Consider the following 27,148-nt stretch of genomic DNA (forward strand, 5'->3'; position numbering starts at 1 on the left):
ATCGCCCAATTGGGCAAGGAATCAGTACAAAACCCATTTACAAGGTGCTAACTGTTGAGATATTCAAGCTCGATGTCAGTGTGAGCCAGCTATGCTATGTGCTGGCAGATTAGGTAGGAACATGTGTGAGACATAAATGACCGCGTGTCCAGCTGGTCATGTGTGGTGTGGACATTACATTAGGTTTACTTGTAGTGTGGACATAACACTATGTTGTGTTCTCCTTTGTGTGTGTGAGAGAGATTGTGACTATGGCTTCTCTCCTTCTTTATGGTTGATGATTATGGATTAGGGTTTGCTTCTCTTGTGTGTGTTACATCCTGCTTCTGTTTTTTATCATGGTATCAGAACGGGGGTTACCTCTGCCTCGCTGAGGTGCATAACCACGACCACCTCGAGCACCATATGAAGGCTGAAAATTCTGCTGTGGAGGCCTATCCTGCCATCCACGACCATTACCACCACGTCCACGTGATGCGAATCTCCCCCTGCCTCGAAAGCCTCTAGATGAGTAAAAAGCTTGATTTCTTGCATGTTCATCATTGCTTGACGAGGATGCACCACCTGTAACACTCATACCACCAAGGCCAAGCTTCAATTCTTCCACAATGAGCAATGACACAAGCTCATTAAAGTCTGGCATTCCTCCCAACCTTACTGAGATGGAAGTGTCAAAAGATTTGTATTCTTTGCCTAAACCACGCAACGTGAGTGCAACCAAATCATCACGTACATTAGGTTTACTTGTAGTGTGGACATAACACTATGTTGTGTTCTCCTTTGTGTGTGTGAGAGAGATTGTGACTATGGCTTCTCTCCTTCTTTATGGTTGATGATTATGGATTAGGGTTTGCTTCTCTTGTGTGTGTTACATCCTGCTTCTCACCTCAAAGGCCTTTGAGCATTTCTTGAGGAAGCATGGAATAAGGAGACAATTGACATGCAGGTATACACCTCAGCAGAATGGTGTGGCTGAGAGGAAGAATAGAGTTATATGTGAAGTGGCAAGGGCGATGCTTAATGAAAAGAGCATGCCAGATTACTATTGGGCAGAAGCATGTGCTACTGCAGTTTATATATTGAACAAAACACCTACAGCAGCCATTCATGGAAGCACGCCAGAGATGCGGCTCATGTTGAGATATTCAAGCTCGATGTCAGTGTGAGCCAGCTATGCTATGTGCTGGCAGATTAGGTAGGAACATGTGTGAGACATAAATGACCGCGTGTCCAGCTGGTCATGTGTGGTGTGGACATTACATTAGGTTTACTTGTAGTGTGGACATAACACTATGTTGTGTTCTCCTTTGTGTGTGTGAGAGAGATTGTGACTATGGCTTCTCTCCTTCTTTATGGTTGATGATTATGGATTAGGGTTTGCTTCTCTTGTGTGTGTTACATCCTGCTTCTGTTTTTTATCATGGTATCAGAGCCAAGAGCTCATTAGCTGAGTTGTGAGAGTGAGTGAGAGAAGAGAGAAGAAGAAGAAAAAGCTGTGAAGGAAGCCATTGGAGCTTGGAGCAAAGGAAAAGCTGTGGAGCACACACCGGCATCAGATCTGAGAGCTAAGGACCATTGGTGAGTGTAGCAAGACCCACTCTGCGGATTGCAGGTACCAAAGAGCAAGTTAAGTGAAGATTGAAGGGCATAAAGCAAAGGAAAAATTCTGGTTTTTTTTCTCTAAGCTTTCATGGAAAGCTTGAAGTGAATGTATACTCTTGGCAAATGTATACACAAAGGCACATGTATTCGGGCTTGCAAATGTATTAACAAAGTGGACACAAACAACATACAGGATCTTGAAGCAGATTGATGCATACAGATTTGAGCAAAATCAAGTGAAAGTGAGTTTATGCAAAAATTTCTGGTTTTTCACAAAAACAGAAAACATACCCCCCGTGGAGGATCAATTGCAGGAGCTAGAGGCAAAATTGAGCTAAACCCTTCATACCCAAGGTATATTAGGTCATTGCTAAGAGGCCTATCTATTCAATTGTGATTTCCCCTCTCTCTACAGCCCTCTGGAGCAGGCGGTGCATGAAGATGCAGAATTCTGGACAGTTTTCAAAGATTTCATCCTAATTCACTCATTTGGACACCAAATTGAATGCTTTAAAGCTTGGGGAGTTTAGCAAAGACATTGCTAAGGACTTATGATGCTTGGTTTCAGCTCATTTCATGGATTTGGAGCTCATTGAAGTGATTTATCAGAGGTGTGCAGGTTTACAGAAATTCTGTCCAGAAACAGAGCATTTTTAATCAAGGCATTAATCTTTGTCTATATCAAATTGGCCTAATTCCTTTGGTAAAAGTAAATTCCTATGAGTTGCTAAACTTTTGAATCAAAAAGTTTTGGATTTGGAGAAGATTTGAAGGAGATAGAGCAATTTTAGTGAGAGGTGGTACCTGACAGGTGCAGAAAAATTCAAACCAGAGGTTACAAAAATTGGTGGTTCTCATTCCCCTTGAAGAATTGGATCAAACCCTTCTAGGATATGTTGGAGCAATGTTTTGGGAAGCTAATGCAAGTTGAATCATTGCATTTGGACAAGATTTGAAGGATTTAGAGCATAATCTTGACTGGTTACTGGCGAGAATTTACTGGCGAGAAAAAAAACCAGAAAATTTTTTGTGAAGGAGTTTCATTTGATTTCAATTTTGATCGAGTGTACATTGTTGGTGAACCATTGTGGGATGTTAATGCACACAATTTGCAAGCATTTGATGTGATTTGGAGAGATTTGGAGCATTACAGGTACTTCATACATTGTAATCGAAAGGGTACATCTACTCTATTTTTTTGCAACAATGGGAGATGGTCCGATACAGATTGTTGGAGAGAAGCTTGATCGCACTAACTTTCAAGTGTGGAAGTTTCGAATGAAGAGTTTTTTGAAAGGCAAAGGTTTATGGAGTCTTGTCTTGGAGGAAGATCCAGAGCCATACCTACCTCCTCAACCAAATAATGCTCAGTTACTGGCTCACAAGCAATGGGTAGAGCGGTCCTCGAAGGTGTTGCATTATTTTTCAATATGTGTAACAGATGCCTTGCTTATTCACATCCAAGATGCAGATACACCGAAAGAAGCATGGGGTATCTTGTGCAGAATGTATGAGACAGACACTGGTGCCAGGAAGATACAACTAAAGCAACAGATTCACAGTGTAACACGAAGGAATCGGAGTATACATGAGTATGTTCAGGAAATCAAGGGTTATGCTGATTCCTTGTCATCAATCCATGCCCCAATGGATGATGATGATTTGGTTGCACTCAGGTTGCGTGGTTTAGGCAAAGAATACAAATCTTTTGACACTTCCATCTCAGTAAGGTTGGGAGGAATGCCAGACTTTAATGAGCTTGTGTCATTGCTCATTGTGGAAGAATTGAAGCTTGGCCTTGGTGGTATGAGTGTTACAGGTGGTGCATCCTCGTCAAGCAATGATGAACATGCAAGAAATCAAGCTTTTTACTCATCTAGAGGCTTTCGAGGCAGGGGGAGATTCGCATCACGTGGACGTGGTGGTAATGGTCGTGGATGGCAGGATAGGCCTCCACAGCAGAATTTTCAGCCTTCATATGGTGCTCGAGGTGGTCGTGGTTATGCACCTCAGCGAGGCAGAGGTAACCCCCGTGGACGAGGACGTTGGCAAGGCCAACAAAATTCTATGCAAGATGTGGAATGCCATTATTGTGGCAAATATGGTCATATGGCGAGAGATTGCTTTCGCAAACAGAATGATTTGAGAGGGGGAAGAGCACAACGTGGTGGTCATTATGGTGGAAACTATGCACAACATGGTGGCAACTATGCATCAAGTAGCAATGATGGGACTGCAAATCATTTGTTTGCCATGAAGCATGTTGTGGGTTCTATGACAACAAATGCTGAGAATGATGATACATGGTATATGGACTCAGGAGCATCAAATCATATGACATGCCATGGTGAATGGTTTGAGCACATGAAGCCAATGGATGTCAAAGGCTATGTGGAAACAGGTGATGATACCCAGCATGTCATTACACATGTTGGAAGTGTACCATTAGTCATGCATAATGGTCAGACAAAGTCTATGTCAGATGTGCTGTATGTGCCTTCGATCACTAAAAGCTTGGCCTCAGTTGGTCAAATGGTAGAACAGGGATTACAGGTTCGCTTCAATGAGCATGGATGCTTCGTTGAAGACTTCAAACATGGATGTAGAGTGATTGCTAAAGGCAAGAAAGAAGGAAGACTGTTTAAGCTGGATGCTGGAATTCCTGAGCTAAAATCAGCCATGTTCTCAAAGAGCAGGAATGTGGTACAGGACATTGATATGTGGCACAAAAGGATTGGCCATGTAAATATACAGAGATTAAAGAACATGCAAACAAGAGGCATTGTCAATGGATTGCCTAGGTTCAAATATGATGGACATATGCATGTTTGTGAAGCCTGTCAGTTTGGGAAGCAGGCAAGATTGAGGTTTCCTAGAGAAGGAAATATGAGTAACAGGCCACTTGAGATAGTACACAGTGATGTATGGGGTCCTGCACAAAACCCATCTATCAAAGGCAGTTTATACTATGTTACATTCATTGATGACTTTAGCAGGATGACATGGATATACTTTCTCAGGGAGAAGAGTGAAGTATTGGAAAAATTCATGGATTTCAAAGCTTTTGCAGAAAAGCAGTATGGCTGTTGGATTAAATGTCTGAGGACAGATGGAGGTGGTGAATACACCTCAAAGGCCTTTGAGCATTTCTTGAGGAAGCATGGAATAAGGAGACAATTGACATGCAGGTATACACCTCAGCAGAATGGTGTGGCTGAGAGGAAGAATAGAGTTATATGTGAAGTGGCAAGGGCGATGCTTAATGAAAAGAGCATGCCAGATTACTATTGGGCAGAAGCATGTGCTACTGCAGTTTATATATTGAACAAAACACCTACAGCAGCCATTCATGGAAGCACGCCAGAGATGCGGCTCACAGGTTATAGGCCAGACATTGGACATCTTAAAGTCTTTGGATGTGTAGCTTATGTTCATGTGCCTGATGAAAGAAGACGGAAATTGGATCCTAAGGCAGAGAAATGTGTATTTGTTGGATATGCACAGGATCGCAAAGCTTACAAATGCTATAACCCTCAAACTAGACAAGTAGTCATCTCACGAGATGTTGTATTCGATGAGCTTGCTAGTTGGTATAAAGCCAAAGATGAGGGAGTCATTGACACACTTGAGGCGAATGTGCCTGTGAACTTGCCATCACAAGCAAGTTCTAGTTCTACTACTATGTCTGGGCCAGCAGCAGAAGCTGAGAGTAGTAGCAGTGTACGTCCATGGTCAGGACGTCTGAGACATGAGAGTGTGAGCACTGGGAGTAGTGCTATGGATAAAGGCAAGAAGAAAGTCGAAGGAATTGGGATCACAGGTTATGAGTCCTCTAGTTCTGAGAGTTTGGATGAGGAGCTCGGGATACCTGTTGTACACACACCTGGTGTTAGGCAGGACAGATATGTGCCACCACATGCTCGTGTTACAGGTGTACAGAGTGACCCGCATGCATTGCGGAGATCCCAGAGAGTCAGATATCCAGTGGAAAGATTGACATATAGAGATTTTGCTATGCATTATGCATACATGACATCTATGGTAAAGCATGTGGAACCTACATGCTATACAGAGGCTATTGGAGAGCATGTATGGCAGAAAGCAATGGATGTGGAGATGGACGCATTGGTCCATAATGATACATGGGACTTGGTTGCTCTACCAAAGGATAAGAATGTTATTGGATGTAAATGGGTTTACAAAGTGAAGTGCAAATCTGATGGGTCTATTGAGAGACATAAGGCAAGATTGGTAGCAAAGGGTTATGCACAGACCCAAGGATTGGATTATGATGAGACGTTTAGCCCAGTGGCTAAGATGGGCACAGTGAGAGCAGTCATTGCTATGGCTGCAGCTAATGGCTGGGAAATGCATCAGATGGATGTTAAGAATGCATTTCTGAATGGAGATCTACAAGAGGAAGTATACATGGCACAGCCAGAAGGGTATGTACACCCTAGATATCCCACTCACGTATGCAGGTTGAAAAAGGCATTGTATGGTCTGAAGCAAGCACCACGTGCTTGGAGTGATAAGATGAGCAGATATCTTATCTCACTTGGTTTTCAGACTTCTACAGCAGATTCTTCACTGTATGTGAAGAAGACACAGCATGGGATTGTTTTACTAGTCATCTATGTGGATGACTTGATTATTACAGGTGATCATAGTGCAGATGTGATGCATGTCAAGAAAGCTTTAAGTGGGAAATTTGACATGAAAGATCTTGGTGAGTTGAGATATTTCCTTGGCATTGAAGTGGTGAAAGATCATGCAGGTACTTGGTTAGTACAGCGCCAATATGCATTGGATATGTTGGCAAAGTATGGCATGACAGGGTGTAAGCCTATGAGTATACCATTGGAGCAAAATGTGAAGTTGCGGGCTGATTATGGCGAGGAATTGGATGATCCTTCCATGTACAGGAAGATGGTTGGTAGTCTCATATACATGACTATCACACGCCCAGATTTGAGTTATGCAGTGGGGCTAGTCAGCCAGTTTATGCAGAGCCCCAGGAAACCACATTTGGATGCAGTGAGACGCATCATGAGATATGTGAAGACCACAGCACATTATGGTTTATTCTATGAGAGTGGTAAAAGCTTGGACATACATGGCTACACAGATGCTGATTGGGCAGGTAGCGCATATGACAGGAGGTCTACTAGTGGATATGCTTTTACACTTGGAAGTGCCGTGGTGAGTTGGAGTAGCAAAAAGCAACCTACAGTTGCTTTATCCAGTACAGAGGCTGAGTACAGGGGTGCTGCCATTGCTACTTGTGAGGCTATATGGTTAAAGAGTCTCTTGGCAGATTTATGTGAGCCTCTTGATGGCAAAGTTGTCATACATTGTGACAACATGAGCAGTATACAGTTGGCAAAGAATCCAGTGTTTCATGCGAGGACCAAACACATAGAGGTCCATTATCACTTTGTCAGAGAGAAGGTGCTGGATGGTACAGTTGATCTTCAGTATGTGAAGACTGATGAGCAGGTGGCAGACATCTTCACGAAGCCACTTAGCAGGGAGAAGTTTGAGTACTTCCCGACTATGTTGGGAGTACATGGGATGAGCTTGAGGGGGAGTGTTGAGAGTCTTGATATCCCAAGCTCATCTACATCTTCATCGGCAGTACATCATGAGCTTGAGAGGGGCTGTTGAGATATTCAAGCTCGATGTCAGTGTGAGCCAGCTATGCTATGTGCTGGCAGATTAGGTAGGAACATGTGTGAGACATAAATGACCGCGTGTCCAGCTGGTCATGTGTGGTGTGGACATTACATTAGGTTTACTTGTAGTGTGGACATAACACTATGTTGTGTTCTCCTTTGTGTGTGTGAGAGAGATTGTGACTATGGCTTCTCTCCTTCTTTATGGTTGATGATTATGGATTAGGGTTTGCTTCTCTTGTGTGTGTTACATCCTGCTTCTGTTTTTTATCATGGTATCAGAGCCAAGAGCTCATTAGCTGAGTGAGTGAGTGAGTGAGATATGTGCCACCACATGCTCGTGTTACAGGTGTACAGAGTGACCCGCATGCATTGCGGAGATCCCAGAGAGTCAGATATCCAGTGGAAAGATTGACATATAGAGATTTTGCTATGCATTATGCATACATGACATCTATGGTAAAGCATGTGGAACCTACATGCTATACAGAGGCTATTGGAGAGCATGTATGGCAGAAAGCAATGGATGTGGAGATGGACGCATTGGTCCATAATGATACATGGGACTTGGTTGCTCTACCAAAGGATAAGAATGTTATTGGATGTAAATGGGTTTACAAAGTGAAGTGCAAATCTGATGGGTCTATTGAGAGACATAAGGCAAGATTGGTAGCAAAGGGTTATGCACAGACCCAAGGATTGGATTATGATGAGACGTTTAGCCCAGTGGCTAAGATGGGCACAGTGAGAGCAGTCATTGCTATGGCTGCAGCTAATGGCTGGGAAATGCATCAGATGGATGTTAAGAATGCATTTCTGAATGGAGATCTACAAGAGGAAGTATACATGGCACAGCCAGAAGGGTATGTACACCCTAGATATCCCACTCACGTATGCAGGTTGAAAAAGGCATTGTATGGTCTGAAGCAAGCACCACGTGCTTGGAGTGATAAGATGAGCAGATATCTTATCTCACTTGGTTTTCAGACTTCTACAGCAGATTCTTCACTGTATGTGAAGAAGACACAGCATGGGATTGTTTTACTAGTCATCTATGTGGATGACTTGATTATTACAGGTGATCATAGTGCAGATGTGATGCATGTCAAGAAAGCTTTAAGTGGGAAATTTGACATGAAAGATCTTGGTGAGTTGAGATATTTCCTTGGCATTGAAGTGGTGAAAGATCATGCAGGTACTTGGTTAGTACAACGCCAATATGCATTGGATATGTTGGCAAAGTATGGCATGACAGGGTGTAAGCCTATGAGTACACCATTGGAGCAAAATGTGAAGTTGCGGGCTGATTATGGCGAGGAATTGGATGATCCTTCCATGTACAGGAAGATGGTTGGTAGTCTCATATACATGACTATCACACGCCCAGATTTGAGTTATGCAGTGGGGCTAGTCAGCCAGTTTATGCAGAGCCCCAGGAAACCACATTTGGATGCAGTGAGACGCATCATGAGATATGTGAAGACCACAGCACATTATGGTTTATTCTATGAGAGTGGTAAAAGCTTGGACATACATGGCTACACAGATGCTGATTGGGCAGGTAGCGCATATGACAGGAGGTCTACTAGTGGATATGCTTTTACACTTGGAAGTGCCGTGGTGAGTTGGAGTAGCAAAAAGCAACCTACAGTTGCTTTATCCAGTACAGAGGCTGAGTACAGGGGTGCTGCCATTGCTACTTGTGAGGCTATATGGTTAAAGAGTCTCTTGGCAGATTTATGTGAGCCTCTTGATGGCAAAGTTGTCATACATTGTGACAACATGAGCAGTATACAGTTGGCAAAGAATCCAGTGTTTCATGCGAGGACCAAACACATAGAGGTCCATTATCACTTTGTCAGAGAGAAGGTGCTGGATGGTACAGTTGATCTTCAGTATGTGAAGACTGATGAGCAGGTGGCAGACATCTTCACGAAGCCACTTAGCAGGGAGAAGTTTGAGTACTTCCGGACTATGTTGGGAGTACATGGGATGAGCTTGAGGGGGAGTGTTGAGAGTCTTGATATCCCAAGCTCATCTACATCTTCATCGGCAGTACATCATGAGCTTGAGAGGGGCTGTTGAGATATTCAAGCTCGATGTCAGTGTGAGCCAGCTATGCTATGTGCTGGCAAATTAGGTAGGAACATGTGTGAGACATAAATGACCGCGTGTCCAGCTGGTCATGTGTGGTGTGGACATTACATTAGGTTTACTTGTAGTGTGGACATAACACTATGTTGTGTTCTCCTTTGTGTGTGTGAGAGAGATTGTGACTATGGCTTCTCTCCTTCTTTATGGTTGATGATTATGGATTAGGGTTTGCTTCTCTTGTGTGTGTTACATCCTGCTTCTGTTTTTTATCATGCGTGTCCAGCTGGTCATGTGTGGTGTGGACATTACATTAGGTTTACTTGTAGTGTGGACATAACACTATGTTGTGTTCTCCTTTGTGTGTGTGAGAGAGATTGTGACTATGGCTTCTCTCCTTCTTTATGGTTGATGATTATGGATTAGGGTTTGCTTCTCTTGTGTGTGTTACATCCTGCTTCTGCAAATCATTTGTTTGCCATGAAGCATGTTGTGGGTTCTATGACAACAAATGCTGAGAATGATGATACATGGTATATGGACTCAGGAGCATCAAATCATATGACATGCCATGGTGAATGGTTTGAGCACATGAAGCCAATGGATGTCAAAGGCTATGTGGAAACAGGTGATGATACCCAGCATGTCATTACACATGTTGGAAGTGTACCATTAGTCATGCATAATGGTCAGACAAAGTCTATGTCAGATGTGCTGTATGTGCCTTCGATCACTAAAAGCTTGGCCTCAGTTGGTCAAATGGTAGAACAGGGATTACAGGTTCGCTTCAATGAGCATGGATGCTTCGTTGAAGACTTCAAACATGGATGTAGAGTGATTGCTAAAGGCAAGAAAGAAGGAAGACTGTTTAAGCTGGATGCTGGAATTCCTGAGCTAAAATCAGCCATGTTCTCAAAGAGCAGGAATGTGGTACAGGACATTGATATGTGGCACAAAAGGATTGGCGATGTAAATATACAGAGATTAAAGAACATGCAAACAAGAGGCATTGTCAATGGATTGCCTAGGTTCAAATATGATGGACATATGCATGTTTGTGAAGCCTGTCAGTTTGGGAAGCAGGCAAGATTGAGGTTTCCTAGAGAAGGAAATATGAGTTACAGGCCACTTGAGATAGTACACAGTGATGTATGGGGTCCTGCACAAAACCCATCTATCAAAGGCAGTTTATACTATGTTACATTCATTGATGACTTTAGCAGGATGACATGGATATACTTTCTCAGGGAGAAGAGTGAAGTATTGGAAAAATTCATGGATTTCAAAGCTTTTGCAGAAAAGCAGTATGGTTGTTGGATTAAATGTCTGAGGACAGATGGAGGTGGTGAATACACCTCAAAGGCCTTTGAGCATTTCTTGAGGAAGCATGGAATAAGGAGACAATTGACATGCAGGTATACACCTCAGCAGAATGGTGTGGCTGAGAGGAAGAATAGAGTTATATGTGAAGTGGCAAGGGCGATGCTTAATGAAAAGAGCATGCCAGATTACTATTGGGCAGAAGCATGTGCTACTGCAGTTTATATATTGAACAAAACACCTACAGCAGCCATTCATGGAAGCACGCCAGAGATGCGGCTCACAGGTTATAGGCCAGACATTGGACATCTTAAAGTCTTTGGATGTGTAGCTTATGTTCATGTGCCTGATGAAAGAAGACGGAAATTGGATCCTAAGGCAGAGAAATGTGTATTTGTTGGATATGCACAGGATCGCAAAGCTTACAAATGCTATAACCCTCAAACTAGACAAGTAGTCATCTCACGAGATGTTGTATTCGATGAGCTTGCTAGTTGGTATAAAGCCAAAGATGAGGGAGTCATTGACACACTTGAGGCGAATGTGCCTGTGAACTTGCCATCACAATCAAGTTCTAGTTCTACTACTATGTCTGGGCCAGCAGCAGAAGCTGAGAGTAGTAGCAGTGTACGTCCATGGTCAGGACGTCTGAGACATGAGAGTGTGAGCACTGGGAGTAGTGCTATGGATAAAGGCAAGAAGAAAGTCGAAGGAATTGGGATCACAGGTTATGAGTCCTCTAGTTCTGAGAGTTTGGATGAGGAGCTCGGGATACCTGTTGTACACACACCTGGTGTTAGGCAGGACAGATATGTGCCACCACATGCTCGTGTTACAGGTGTACAGAGTGACCCGCATGCATTGCGGAGATCCCAGAGAGTCAGATATCCAGTGGAAAGATTGACATATAGAGATTTTGCTATGCATTATGCATACATGACATCTATGGTAAAGCATGTGGAACCTACATGCTATACAGAGGCTATTGGAGAGCATGTATGACAGAAAGCAATGGATGTGGAGATGGACGCATTGGTCCATAATGATACATGGGACTTGGTTGCTCTACCAAAGGATAAGAATGTTATTGGATGTAAATGGGTTTACAAAGTGAAGTGCAAATCTGATGGGTCTATTGAGAGACATAAGGCAAGATTGGTAGCAAAGGGTTATGCACAGACCCAAGGATTGGATTATGATGAGACGTTTAGCCCAGTGGCTAAGATGGGCACAGTGAGAGCAGTCATTGCTATGGCTGCAGCTAATGGCTGGGAAATGCATCAGATGGATGTTAAGAATGCATTTCTGAATGGAGATCTACAAGAGGAAGTATACATGGCACAGCCAGAAGGGTATGTACACCCTAGATATCCCACTCACGTATGCAGGTTGAAAAAGGCATTGTATGGTCTGAAGCAAGCACCACGTGCTTGGAGTGATAAGATGAGCAGATATCTTATCTCACTTGGTTTTCAGACTTCTACAGCAGATTCTTCACTGTATGTGAAGAAGACACAGCATGGGATTGTTTTACTAGTCATCTATGTGGATGACTTGATTATTACAGGTGATCATAGTGCAGATGTGATGCATGTCAAGAAAGCTTTAAGTGGGAAATTTGACATGAAAGATCTTGGTGAGTTGAGATATTTCCTTGGCATTGAAGTGGTGAAAGATCATGCAGGTACTTGGTTAGTACAGCGCCAATATGCATTGGATATGTTGGCAAAGTATGGCATGACAGGGTGTAAGCCTATGAGTACACCATTGGAGCAAAATGTGAAGTTGCGGGCTGATTATGGCGAGGAATTGGATGATCCTTCCATGTACAGGAAGATGGTTGGTAGTCTCATATACATGACTATCACACGCCCAGATTTGAGTTATGCAGTGGGGCTAGTCAGCCAGTTTATGCAGAGCCCCAGGAAACCACATTTGGATGCAGTGAGACGCATCATGAGATATGTGAAGACCACAGCACATTATGGTTTATTCTATGAGAGTGGTAAAAGCTTGGACATACATGGCTACACAGATGCTGATTGGGCAGGTAGCGCATATGACAGGAGGTCTACTAGTGGATATGCTTTTACACTTGGAAGTGCCGTGGTGAGTTGGAGTAGCAAAAAGCAACCTACAGTTGCTTTATCCAGTACAGAGGCTGAGTACAGGGGTGCTTCCATTGCTACTTGTGAGGCTATATGGTTAAAGAGTCTCTTGGCAGATTTATGTGAGCCTCTTGATGGCAAAGTTGTCATACATTGTGACAACATGAGCAGTATACAGTTGGCAAAGAATCCAGTGTTTCATGCGAGGACCAAACACATAGAGGTCCATTATCACTTTGTCAGAGAGAAGGTGCTGGATGGTACAGTTGATCTTCAGTATGTGAAGACTGATGAGCAGGTGGCAGACATCTTCACGAAGCCACTTAGCAGGGAGAAGTTTGAGTACTTCCGGACTATGTTGGGAGTACATGGGATGAGCTTGAGGGGGAGTGTTGAGAGTCTTGATATCCCAAGCTCATCTACATCTTCATCGGCAGTACATCATGAGCTTGAGAGGGGCTGTTGAGATATTCAAGCTCGATGTCAGTGTGAGCCAGCTATGCTATGTGCTGGCAGATTAGGTAGGAACATGTGTGAGACATAAATGACCGCGTGTCCAGCTGGTCATGTGTGGTGTGGACATTACATTAGGTTTGGGAAATTTGACATGAAAGATCTTGGTGAGTTGAGATATTTCCTTGGCATTGAAGTGGTGAAAGATCATGCAGGTACTTGGTTAGTACAGCGCCAATATGCATTGGATATGTTGGCAAAGTATGGCATGACAGGGTGTAAGCCTATGAGTACACCATTGGAGCAAAATGTGAAGTTGCGGGCTGATTATGGCGAGGAATTGGATGATCCTTCCATGTACAGGAAGATGGTTGGTAGTCTCATATACATGACTATCACACGCCCAGATTTGAGTTATGCAGTGGGGCTAGTCAGCCAGTTTATGCAGAGCCCCAGGAAACCACATTTGGATGCAGTGAGACGCATCATGAGATATGTGAAGACCACAGCACATTATGGTTTATTCTATGAGAGTGGTAAAAGCTTGGACATACATGGCTACACAGATGCTGATTGGGCAGGTAGCGCATCTGACAGGAGGTCTACTAGTGGATATGCTTTTACACTTGGAAGTGCCGTGGTGAGTTGGAGTAGCAAAAAGCAACCTACAGTTGCTTTATCCAGTACAGAGGCTGAGTACAGGGGTGCTGCCATTGCTACTTGTGAGGCTATATGGTTAAAGAGTCTCTTGGCAGATTTATGTGAGCCTCTTGATGGCAAAGTTGTCATACATTGTGACAACATGAGCAGTATACAGTTGGCAAAGAATCCAGTGTTTCATGCGAGGACCAAACACATAGAGGTCCATTATCACTTTGTCAGAGAGAAGGTGCTGGATGGTACAGTTGATCTTCAGTATGTGAAGACTGATGAGCAGGTGGCAGACATCTTCACGAAGCCACTTAGCAGGGAGAAGTTTGAGTACTTCCGGACTATGTTGGGAGTACATGGGATGAGCTTGAGGGGGAGTGTTGAGAGTCTTGATATCCCAAGCTCATCTACATCTTCATCGGCAGTACATCATGAGCTTGAGAGGGGCTGTTGAGATATTCAAACTCGATGTCAGTGTGAGCCAGCTATGCTATGTGCTGGCAGATTAGGTAGGAACATGTGTGAGACATAAATGACCGCGTGTCCAGCTGGTCATGTGTGGTGTGGACATTACATTAGGTTTACTTGTAGTGTGGACATAACACTATGTTGTGTTCTCCTTTGTGTGTGTGAGAGAGATTGTGACTATGGCTTCTCTCCTTCTTTATGGTTGATGATTATGGATTAGGGTTTGCTTCTCTTGTGTGTGTTACATCCTGCTTCTGTTTTTTATCATACCCAAGGTAGATTAGGTCATTGCTAAGAGGCCTATCTATTCAATTGTGATTTCCCCTCTCTCTACAGCCCTCTGGAGCAGGCGGTGCATGAAGATGCAGAATTCTGGACAGTTTTCAAAGATTTCATCCTAATTCACTCATTTGGACACCAAATTGAATGCTTTAAAGCTTGGGGAGTTTAGCAAAGACATTGCTAAGGACTTATGATGCTTGGTTTCAGCTCATTTCATGGATTTGGAGCTCATTGAAGTGATTTATCAGAGGTGTGCAGGTTTACAGAAATTCTATCCAGAAACAGAGCATTTTTAATCAAGGCATTAATCTTTGTCTATATCAAATTGGCCTAATTCCTTTGGTAAAAGTAAAGTCCTATGAGTTGCTAAACTTTTGAATCAAAAAGTTTTGGATTTGGAGAAGATTTGAAGGAGATAGAGCAATTTTAGTGAGAGGTGGTACCTGACAGGTGCAGAAAAATTCAAACCAGAGGTTACAAAAATTGGTGGTTCTCATTCCCCTTGAAGAATTGGATCAAACCCTTCTAGGATATGTTGGAGAAATGTGTTGGGAAGCTAATGCAAGTTGAATCATTGCATTTGGACAAGATTTGAAGGATTTAGAGCATAATCTTGACTGGTTACTGGCGAGAAAAAAAACCAGAAAATTTTTTGTGAAGGAGTTTCATTTGATTTCAATTTTGATCGAGTGTACATTGTTGGTGAACCATTGTGGGATGTTAATGCACACAATTTGCAAGCATTTGATGTGATTTGGAGAGATTTGGAGCATTACAGGTACTTCATACATTGTAATCGAAAGGGTACATCTACTCTATTTATTGTGACTATGGCTTCTCTCCTTCTTTATGGTTGATGATTATGGATTAGGGTTTGCTTCTCTTGTGTGTGTTACATCCTGCTTCTGTTTTTTATCATGGTATCAGAGCCAAGAGCTCATTAGCTGAGTTGTGAGAGTGAGTGAAAGAAGGAGAGAAGCCATAGTCACAATCTCTCTCACACACACAAAGGAGAACACAACATAGTGTTATGTCCACACTACAAGTAAACCTAATGTAATGTCCACACCACACATGACCAGCTGGACACGCGGTCATTTATGTCTCACACATGTTCCTACCTAATCTGCCAGCACATAGCATAGCTGGCTCACACTGACATCGAGCTTGAATATCTCAACATGATAAAAAACAGAAGCAGGATGTAACACACACAAGAGAAGCAAACCCTAATCCATAATCATCAACCATAAAGAAGGAGAGAAGCCATAGTCACAATCTCTCTCACACACACAAAGGAGAACACAACATAGTGTTATGTCCACACTACAAGTAAACCTAATGTAATGTCCACACCACACATGACCAGCTGGACACGCGGTCATTTATGTCTCACACATGTTCCTACCTAATCTGCCAGCACATAGCATAGCTGGCTCACACTGACATCGAGCTTGAATATCTCAACAGCCCCTCTCAAGCTCATGATGTACTACCGATGAAGATGTAGATGAGCTTGGGATATCAAGACTCTCAACACTCCCCCTCAAGCTCATCCCATGTACTCCCAACATAGTCCGGAAGTACTCAAACTTCTCCCTGCTAAGTGGCTTCGTGAAGATGTCTGCCACCTGTCATCAGTCTTCACATACTGAAGATCAACTGTACCATCCAGCACCTTCTCTCTGACAAAGTGATAATGGACCTCTATGTGTTTGGTCCTCGCATGAAACACTGGATTCTTTGCCAACTGTATACTGCTCATGTTGTCACAATGTATGACAACTTTGCCATCAAGAGGCTCACATAAATTTGCCAAGAGACTCTTTAACCATATAGCCTCACAAGTAGCAATGGCAGCACCCCTGTACTCAGCCTCTGTACTGGATAAAGCAACTGTAGGTTGCTTTTTGCTACTCCAACTCACCACGGCACTTCCAAGTGTAAAAGCATATCCACTAGTAGACCTCCTGTCATATGCGCTACCTGCCCAATCAGCATCTGTGTAGCCATGTATGTCCAAGCTTTTACCACTCTCATAGAATAAACCATAATGTGCTGTGGTCTTCACATATCTCATGATGCGTCTCACTGCATCCAAATGTGGTTTCCTGGGGCTCTGCATAAACTGGCTGACTAGCCCCACTGCATAACTCAAATCTGGGCGTGTGATAGTCATGTATATGAGACTACCAACCATCTTCCTGTACATGGAAGGATCATCCAATTCCTCGCCATAATCAGCCCGCAACTTCACATTTTGCTCCAATGGTGTACTCATAGGCTTACACCCTGTCATGCCATACTTTGCCAACATATCCAATGCATATTGGCGCTGTACTAACCAAGTACCTGCATGATCTTTCACCACTTCAATGCCAAGGAAATATCTCAACTCACCAAGATCTTTCATGTCAAATTTCCCACTTAAAGCTTTCTTGACATGCATCACATCTGCACTATGATCACCTGTAATAATCAAGTCATCCACATAGATGACTAGTAAAACAATCCCATGCTGTGTCTTCTTCACATACAGTGAAGAATCTGCTGTAGAAGTCTGAAAACCAAGTGAGATAAGATATCTGCTCATCTTATCACTCCAAGCACGTGGTGCTTGCTTCAGACCATACAATGCCTTTTTCAACCTGCATACGTGAGTGGGATATCTAGGGTGTACATACCCTTCTGGCTGTGCCATGTATACTTCCTCTTGTAGATCTCCATTCAGAAATGCATTCTTAACATCCATCTGATGCATTTCCCAGCCATTAGCTGCAGCCATAGCAATGACTGCTCTCACTGTGCCCATCTTAGCCACTGGACTAAACGTCTCATCATAATCCAATCCTTGGGTCTGTGCATAACCCTTTGCTACCAATCTTGCCTTATGTCTCTCAATAGACCCATCAGATTTGCACTTCACTTTGTAAACCCATTTACATCCAATAACATTCTTATCCTTTGGTAGAGCAACCAAGTCCCATGTATCATTATGGACCAATGCGTCCATCTCCACATCCATTGCTTTCTGCCATACATGCTCTCCAATAGCCTCTGTATAGCATGTGGGTTCCACATGCTTTACCATAGATGTCATGTATGCATAATGCATAGCAAAATCTCTATATGTCAATCTTTCCACTGGATATCTGACTCTCTGGGATCTCCGCAATGCATGCGGGTCACTCTGTACACCTGTAACACGAGCATGTGGTGGCACATATCTGTCCTGCCTAACACCAGGTGTGTGTACAACAGGTATCCCGAGCTCCTCATCCAAACTCTCAGAACTAGAGGACTCATAACCTGTGATCCCAATTCCTAAGACCACAGCACATTATGGTTTATTCTATGAGAGTGGTAAAAGCTTGGACATACATGGCTACACAGATGGTGATTGGGCAGGTAGCGCATATGACAGGAGGTCTACTAGTGGATATGCTTTTACACTTGGAAGTGCCGTGGTGAGTTGGAGTAGCAAAAAGCAACCTACAGTTGCTTTATCCAGTACAGAGGCTGAGTACAGGGGTGCTGCCATTGCTACTTGTGAGGCTATATGGTTAAAGAGTCTCTTGGCAGATTTATGTGAGCCTCTTGATGGCAAAGTTGTCATACATTGTGACAACATGAGCAGTATACAGTTGGCAAAGAATCCAGTGTTTCATGCGAGGACCAAACACATAGAGGTCCATTATCACTTTGTCAGAGAGAAGGTGCTGGATGGTACAGTTGATCTTCAGTATGTGAAGACTGATGAGCAGGTGGCAGACATCTTCACGAAGCCACTTAGCAGGGAGAAGTTTGAGTACTTCCGAACTATGTTGGGAGTACATGGGATGAGCTTGAGGGGGAGTGTTGAGAGTCTTGATATCCCAAGCTCATCTACATCTTCATCGGCAGTACATCATGAGCTTGAGAGGGGCTGTTGAGATATTCAAGCTCGATGTCAGTGTGAGCCAGCTATGCTATGTGCTGGCAGATTAGGTAGGAACATGTGTGAGACATAAATGACCGCGTGTCCAGCTGGTCATGTGTGGTGTGGACATTACATTAGGTTTACTTGTAGTGTGGACATAACACTATGTTGTGTTCTCCTTTGTGTGTGTGAGAGAGATTGTGACTATGGCGTCTCTCCTTCTTTATGGTTGATGATTATGGATTAGGGTTTGCTTCTCTTGTGTGTGTTACATCCTGCTTCTGTTTTTTATCAACAGAAGCAGGATGTAACACACACAAGAGAAGCAAACCCTAATCCATAATCATCAACCATAAAGAAGGAGAGAAGCCATAGTCACAATCTCTCTCACACACACAAAGGAGAACACAACATAGTGTTATGTCCACACTACAAGTAAACCTAATGTAATGTCCACACCACACATGACCAGCTGGACACGCGGTCATTTATGTCTCACACATGTTCCTACCTAATCTTTAAGACACAGCACCGAAAGAAGCATGGGGTATCTTGTGCAGAATGTATGAGACAGACACTGGTGCCAGGAAGATACAACTAAAGCAACAGATTCACAGTGTAACACGAAGGAATCGGAGTATACATGAGTATGTTCAGGAAATCAAGGGTTATGCTGATTCCTTGTCATCAATCCATGCCCCAATGGATGATGATGATTTGGTTGCACTCAGGTTGCGTGGTTTAGGCAAAGAATACAAATCTTTTGACACTTCCATCTCAGTAAGGTTGGGAGGAATGCCAGACTTTAATGAGCTTGTGTCATTGCTCATTGTGGAAGAATTGAAGCTTGGCCTTGGTGGTATGAGTGTTACAGGTGGTGCATCCTCGTCAAGCAATGATGAACATGCAAGAAATCAAGCTTTTTACTCATCTAGAGGCTTTCGAGGCAGGGGGAGATTCGCATCACGTGGACGTGGTGGTAATGGTCGTGGATGGCAGGATAGGCCTCCACAGCAGAATTTTCAGCCTTCATATGGTGCTCGAGGTGGTCGTGGTTATGCACCTCAGCGAGGCAGAGGTAACCCCCGTGGACGAGGACGTTGGCAAGGCCAACAAAATTCTATGCAAGATGTGGAATGCCATTATTGTGGCAAATATGGTCATATGGCGAGAGATTGCTTTCGCAAACAGAATGATTTGAGAGGGGGAAGAGCACAACGTGGTGGTCATTATGGTGGAAACTATGCACAACATGGTGGCAACTATGCATCAAGTAGCAATGATGGGACTGCAAATCATTTGTTTGCCATGAAGCATGTTGTGGGTTCTATGACAACAAATGCTGAGAATGATGATACATGGTATATGGACTCAGGAGCATCAAATCATATGACATGCCATGGTGAATGGTTTGAGCACATGAAGCCAATGGATGTCAAAGGCTATGTGGAAACAGGTGATGATACCCAGCATGTCATTACACATGTTGGAAGTGTACCATTAGTCATGCATAATGGTCAGACAAAGTCTATGTCAGATGTGCTGTATGTGCCTTCGATCACTAAAAGCTTGGCCTCAGTTGGTCAAATGGTAGAACAGGGATTACAGGTTCGCTTCAATGAGCATGGATGCTTCGTTGAAGACTTCAAACATGGATGTAGAGTGATTGCTAAAGGCAAGAAAGAAGGAAGACTGTTTAAGCTGGATGCTGGAATTCCTGAGCTAAAATCAGCCATGTTCTCAAAGAGCAGGAATGTGGTACAGGACATTGATATGTGGCACAAAAGGATTGGCCATGTAAATATACAGAGATTAAAGAACATGCAAACAAGAGGCATTGTCAATGGATTGCCTAGGTTCAAATATGATGGACATATGCATGTTTGTGAAGCCTGTCAGTTTGGGAAGCAGGCAAGATTGAGGTTTCCTAGAGAAGGAAATATGAGTAACAGGCCACTTGAGATAGTACACAGTGATGTATGGGGTCCTGCACAAAACCCATCTATCAAAGGCAGTTTATACTATGTTACATTCATTGATGACTTTAGCAGGATGACATGGATATACTTTCTCAGGGAGAAGAGTGAAGTATTGGAAAAATTCATGGATTTCAAAGCTTTTGCAGAAAAGCAGTATGGCTGTTGGATTAAATGTCTGAGGACAGATGGAGGTGGTGAATACACCTCAAAGGCCTTTGAGCATTTCTTGAGGAAGCATGGAATAAGGAGACAATTGACATGCAGGTATACACCTCAGCAGAATGGTGTGGCTGAGAGGAAGAATAGAGTTATATGTGAAGTGGCAAGGGCGATGCTTAATGAAAAGAGCATGCCAGATTACTATTGGGCAGAAGCATGTGCTACTGCAGTTTATATATTGAACAAAACACCTACAGCAGCCATTCATGGAAGCACGCCAGAGATGCGGCTCACAGGTTATAGGCCAGACATTGGACATCTTAAAGTCTTTGGATGTGTAGCTTATGTTCATGTGCCTGATGAAAGAAGACGGAAATTGGATCCTAAGGCAGAGAAATGTGTATTTGTTGGATATGCACAGGATCGCAAAGCTTACAAATGCTATAACCCTCAAACTAGACAAGTAGTCATCTCACGAGATGTTGTATTCGATGAGCTTGCTAGTTGGTATAAAGCCAAAGATGAGGGAGTCATTGACACACTTGAGGCGAATGTGCCTGTGAACTTGCCATCACAAGCAAGTTCTAGTTCTACTACTATGTCTGGGCCAGCAGCAGAAGCTGAGAGTAGTAGCAGTGTACGTCCATGGTCAGGACGTCTGAGACATGAGAGTGTGAGCACTGGGAGTAGTGCTATGGATAAAGGCAAGAAGAAAGTCGAAGGAATTGGGATCACAGGTTATGAGTCCTCTAGTTCTGAGAGTTTGGATGAGGAGCTCGGGATACCTGTTGTACACACACCTGGTGTTAGGCAGGACAGATATGTGCCACCACATGCTCGTGTTACAGGTGTACAGAGTGACCCGCATGCATTGCGGAGATCCCAGAGAGTCAGATATCCAGTGGAAAGATTGACATATAGAGATTTTGCTATGCATTATGCATACATGACATCTATGGTAAAGCATGTGGAACCTACATGCTATACAGAGGCTATTGGAGAGCATGTATGGCAGAAAGCAATGGATGTGGAGATGGACGCATTGGTCCATAATGATACATGGGACTTGGTTGCTCTACCAAAGGATAAGAATGTTATTGGATGTAAATGGGTTTACAAAGTGAAGTGCAAATCTGATGGGTCTATTGAGAGACATAAGGCAAGATTGGTAGCAAAGGGTTATGCACAGACCCAAGGATTGGATTATGATGAGACGTTTAGCCCAGTGGCTAAGATGGGCACAGTGAGAGCAGTCATTGCTATGGCTGCAGCTAATGGCTGGGAAATGCATCAGATGGATGTTAAGAATGCATTTCTGAATGGAGATCTACAAGAGGAAGTATACATGGCACAGCCAGAAGGGTATGTACACCCTAGATATCCCACTCACGTATGCAGGTTGAAAAAGGCATTGTATGGTCTGAAGCAAGCACCACGTGCTTGGAGTGATAAGATGAGCAGATATCTTATCTCACTTGGTTTTCAGACTTCTACAGCAGATTCTTCACTGTATGTGAAGAAGACACAGCATGGGATTGTTTTACTAGTCATCTATGTGGATGACTTGATTATTACAGGTGATCATAGTGCAGATGTGATGCATGTCAAGAAAGCTTTAAGTGGGAAATTTGACATGAAAGATCTTGGTGAGTTGAGATATTTCCTTGGCATTGAAGTGGTGAAAGATCATGCAGGTACTTGGTTAGTACAGCGCCAATATGCATTGGATATGTTGGCAAAGTATGGCATGACAGGGTGTAAGCCTATGAGTACACCATTGGAGCAAAATGTGAAGTTGCGGGCTGATTATGGCGAGGAATTGGATGATCCTTCCATGTACAGGAAGATGGTTGGTAGTCTCATATACATGACTATCACACGCCCAGATTTGAGTTATGCAGTGGGGCTAGTCAGCCAGTTTATGCAGAGCCCCAGGAAACCACATTTGGATGCAGTGAGACGCATCATGAGATATGTGAAGACCACAGCACATTATGGTTTATTCTATGAGAGTGGTAAAAGCTTGGACATACATGGCTACACAGATGCTGATTGGGCAGGTAGTGCATATGACAGGAGGTCTACTAGTGGATATGCTTTTACACTTGGAAGTGCCGTGGTGAGTTGGAGTAGCAAAAAGCAACCTACAGTTGCTTTATCCAGTACAGAGGCTGAGTACAGGGGTGCTGCCATTGCTACTTGTGAGGCTATATGGTTAAAGAGTCTCTTGGCAGATTTATGTGAGCCTCTTGATGGCAAAGTTGTCATACATTGTGACAACATGAGCAGTATACAGTTGGCAAAGAATCCAGTGTTTCATGCGAGGACCAAACACATAGAGGTCCATTATCACTTTGTCAGAGAGAAGGTGCTGGATGGTACAGTTGATCTTCAGTATGTGAAGACTGATGAGCAGGTGGCAGACATCTTCACGAAGCCACTTAGCAGGGAGAAGTTTGAGTACTTCCGGACTATGTTGGGAGTACATGGGATGAGCTTGAGGGGGAGTGTTGAGAGTCTTGATATCCCAAGCTCATCTACATCTTCATCGGCAGTACATCATGAGCTTGAGAGGGGCTGTTGAGATATTCAAGCTCGATGTCAGTGTGAGCCAGCTATGCTATGTGCTGGCAGATTAGGTAGGAACATGTGTGAGACATAAATGACCGCGTGTCCAGCTGGTCATGTGTGGTGTGGACATTACATTAGGTTTACTTGTAGTGTGGACATAACACTATGTTGTGTTCTCCTTTGTGTGTGTGAGAGAGATTGTGACTATGGCTTCTCTCCTTCTTTATGGTTGATGATTATGGATTAGGGTTTGCTTCTCTTGTGTGTGTTACATCCTGCTTCTGTTTTTTATCATGGTATCAGAGCCAAGAGCTCATTAGCTGAGTGAGTGAGTGAGTGAGATATGTGCCACCACATGCTCGTGTTACAGGTGTACAGAGTGACCCGCATGCATTGCGGAGATCCCAGAGAGTCAGATATCCAGTGGAAAGATTGACATATAGAGATTTTGCTATGCATTATGCATACATGACATCTATGGTAAAGCATGTGGAACCTACATGCTATACAGAGGCTATTGGAGAGCATGTATGGCAGAAAGCAATGGATGTGGAGATGGACGCATTGGTCCATAATGATACATGGGACTTGGTTGCTCTACCAAAGGATAAGAATGTTATTGGATGTAAATGGGTTTACAAAGTGAAGTGCAAATCTGATGGGTCTATTGAGAGACATAAGGCAAGATTGGTAGCAAAGGGTTATGCACAGACCCAAGGATTGGATTATGATGAGACGTTTAGCCCAGTGGCTAAGATGGGCACAGTGAGAGCAGTCATTGCTATGGCTGCAGCTAATGGCTGGGAAATGCATCAGATGGATGTTAAGAATGCATTTCTGAATGGAGATCTACAAGAGGAAGTATACATGGCACAGCCAGAAGGGTATGTACACCCTAGATATCCCACTCACGTATGCAGGTTGAAAAAGGCATTGTATGGTCTGAAGCAAGCACCACGTGCTTGGAGTGATAAGATGAGCAGATATCTTATCTCACTTGGTTTTCAGACTTCTACAGCAGATTCTTCACTGTATGTGAAGAAGACACAGCATGGGATTGTTTTACTAGTCATCTATGTGGATGACTTGATTATTACAGGTGATCATAGTGCAGATGTGATGCATGTCAAGAAAGCTTTAAGTGGGAAATTTGACATGAAAGATCTTGGTGAGTTGAGATATTTCCTTGGCATTGAAGTGGTGAAAGATCATGCAGGTACTTGGTTAGTACAACGCCAATATGCATTGGATATGTTGGCAAAGTATGGCATGACAGGGTGTAAGCCTATGAGTACACCATTGGAGCAAAATGTGAAGTTGCGGGCTGATTATGGCGAGGAATTGGATGATCCTTCCATGTACAGGAAGATGGTTGGTAGTCTCATATACATGACTATCACACGCCCAGATTTGAGTTATGCAGTGGGGCTAGTCAGCCAGTTTATGCAGAGCCCCAGGAAACCACATTTGGATGCAGTGAGACGCATCATGAGATATGTGAAGACCACAGCACATTATGGTTTATTCTATGAGAGTGGTAAAAGCTTGGACATACATGGCTACACAGATGCTGATTGGGCAGGTAGCGCATATGACAGGAGGTCTACTAGTGGATATGCTTTTACACTTGGAAGTGCCGTGGTGAGTTGGAGTAGCAAAAAGCAACCTACAGTTGCTTTATCCAGTACAGAGGCTGAGTACAGGGGTGCTGCCATTGCTACTTGTGAGGCTATATGGTTAAAGAGTCTCTTGGCAGATTTATGTGAGCCTCTTGATGGCAAAGTTGTCATACATTGTGACAACATGAGCAGTATACAGTTGGCAAAGAATCCAGTGTTTCATGCGAGGACCAAACACATAGAGGTCCATTATCACTTTGTCAGAGAGAAGGTGCTGGATGGTACAGTTGATCTTCAGTATGTGAAGACTGATGAGCAGGTGGCAGACATCTTCACGAAGCCACTTAGCAGGGAGAAGTTTGAGTACTTCCGGACTATGTTGGGAGTACATGGGATGAGCTTGAGGGGGAGTGTTGAGAGTCTTGATATCCCAAGCTCATCTACATCTTCATCGGCAGTACATCATGAGCTTGAGAGGGGCTGTTGAGATATTCAAGCTCGATGTCAGTGTGAGCCAGCTATGCTATGTGCTGGCAAATTAGGTAGGAACATGTGTGAGACATAAATGACCGCGTGTCCAGCTGGTCATGTGTGGTGTGGACATTACATTAGGTTTGGGAAATTTGACATGAAAGATCTTGGTGAGTTGAGATATTTCCTTGGCATTGAAGTGGTGAAAGATCATGCAGGTACTTGGTTAGTACAGCGCCAATATGCATTGGATATGTTGGCAAAGTATGGCATGACAGGGTGTAAGCCTATGAGTACACCATTGGAGCAAAATGTGAAGTTGCGGGCTGATTATGGCGAGGAATTGGATGATCCTTCCATGTACAGGAAGATGGTTGGTAGTCTCATATACATGACTATCACACGCCCAGATTTGAGTTATGCAGTGGGGCTAGTCAGCCAGTTTATGCAGAGCCCCAGGAAACCACATTTGGATGCAGTGAGACGCATCATGAGATATGTGAAGACCACAGCACATTATGGTTTATTCTATGAGAGTGGTAAAAGCTTGGACATACATGGCTACACAGATGCTGATTGGGCAGGTAGCGCATATGACAGGAGGTCTACTAGTGGATATGCTTTTACACTTGGAAGTGCCGTGGTGAGTTGGAGTAGCAAAAAGCAACCTACAGTTGCTTTATCCAGTACAGAGGCTGAGTACAGGGGTGCTGCCATTGCTACTTGTGAGGCTATATGGTTAAAGAGTCTCTTGGCAGATTTATGTGAGCCTCTTGATGGCAAAGTTGTCATACATTGTGACAACATGAGCAGTATACAGTTGGCAAAGAATCCAGTGTTTCATGCGAGGACCAAACACATAGAGGTCCATTATCACTTTGTCAGAGAGAAGGTGCTGGATGGTACAGTTGATCTTCAGTATGTGAAGACTGATGAGCAGGTGGCAGACATCTTCACGAAGCCACTTAGCAGGGAGAAGTTTGAGTACTTCCGGACTATGTTGGGAGTACATGGGATGAGCTTGAGGGGGAGTGTTGAGAGTCTTGATATCCCAAGCTCATCTACATCTTCATCGGCAGTACATCATGAGCTTGAGAGGGGCTGTTGAGATATTCAAGCTCGATGTCAGTGTGAGCCAGCTATGCTATGTGCTGGCAGATTAGGTAGGAACATGTGTGAGACATAAATGACCGCGTGTCCAGCTGGTCATGTGTGGTGTGGACATTACATTAGGTTTACTTGTAGTGTGGACATAACACTATGTTGTGTTCTCCTTTGTGTGTGTGAGAGAGATTGTGACTATGGCTTCTCTCCTTCTTTATGGTTGATGATTATGGATTAGGGTTTGCTTCTCTTGTGTGTGTTACATCCTGCTTCTGTTTTTTATCACTAACCATGTAGTCTTAGGGTACAAAACATGTTCACAAGGTTCCCTTAAAATATATATATATTTCTATAAGTCCAAGAAAACCACTATTCACTAAATAAAGCCATAAACCATTCATTTAGAAAGCCACTACCGTTCACTCACAAAATCACAGTCCTTTCCTCATCGTCTCATGAATCCACAGTTGTTCATTCAGAAAGCCACGGTCATTCATTGATCAATCCACAACTGTTCACAAATCCACGATCATTTCCTCATGAATCCATAGCCATTCATTCACAAAGCCACGGTCATTCACTCGCAAAATACACTGCCATTCACTTGTCCATCCACAATTCTTTATTCCTAAAGCCATGGGCATTCCTTAGCAAAGCCATGGTCATTCCTTCACAT

The sequence above is a fragment of the Cibotium barometz genome, chromosome 17 (assembly GCF_041138505.1).
Source record: "Cibotium barometz isolate CiBa-2024 chromosome 17, ASM4113850v1, whole genome shotgun sequence".
Lineage (NCBI taxonomy): Eukaryota > Viridiplantae > Streptophyta > Polypodiopsida > Cyatheales > Cibotiaceae > Cibotium > Cibotium barometz.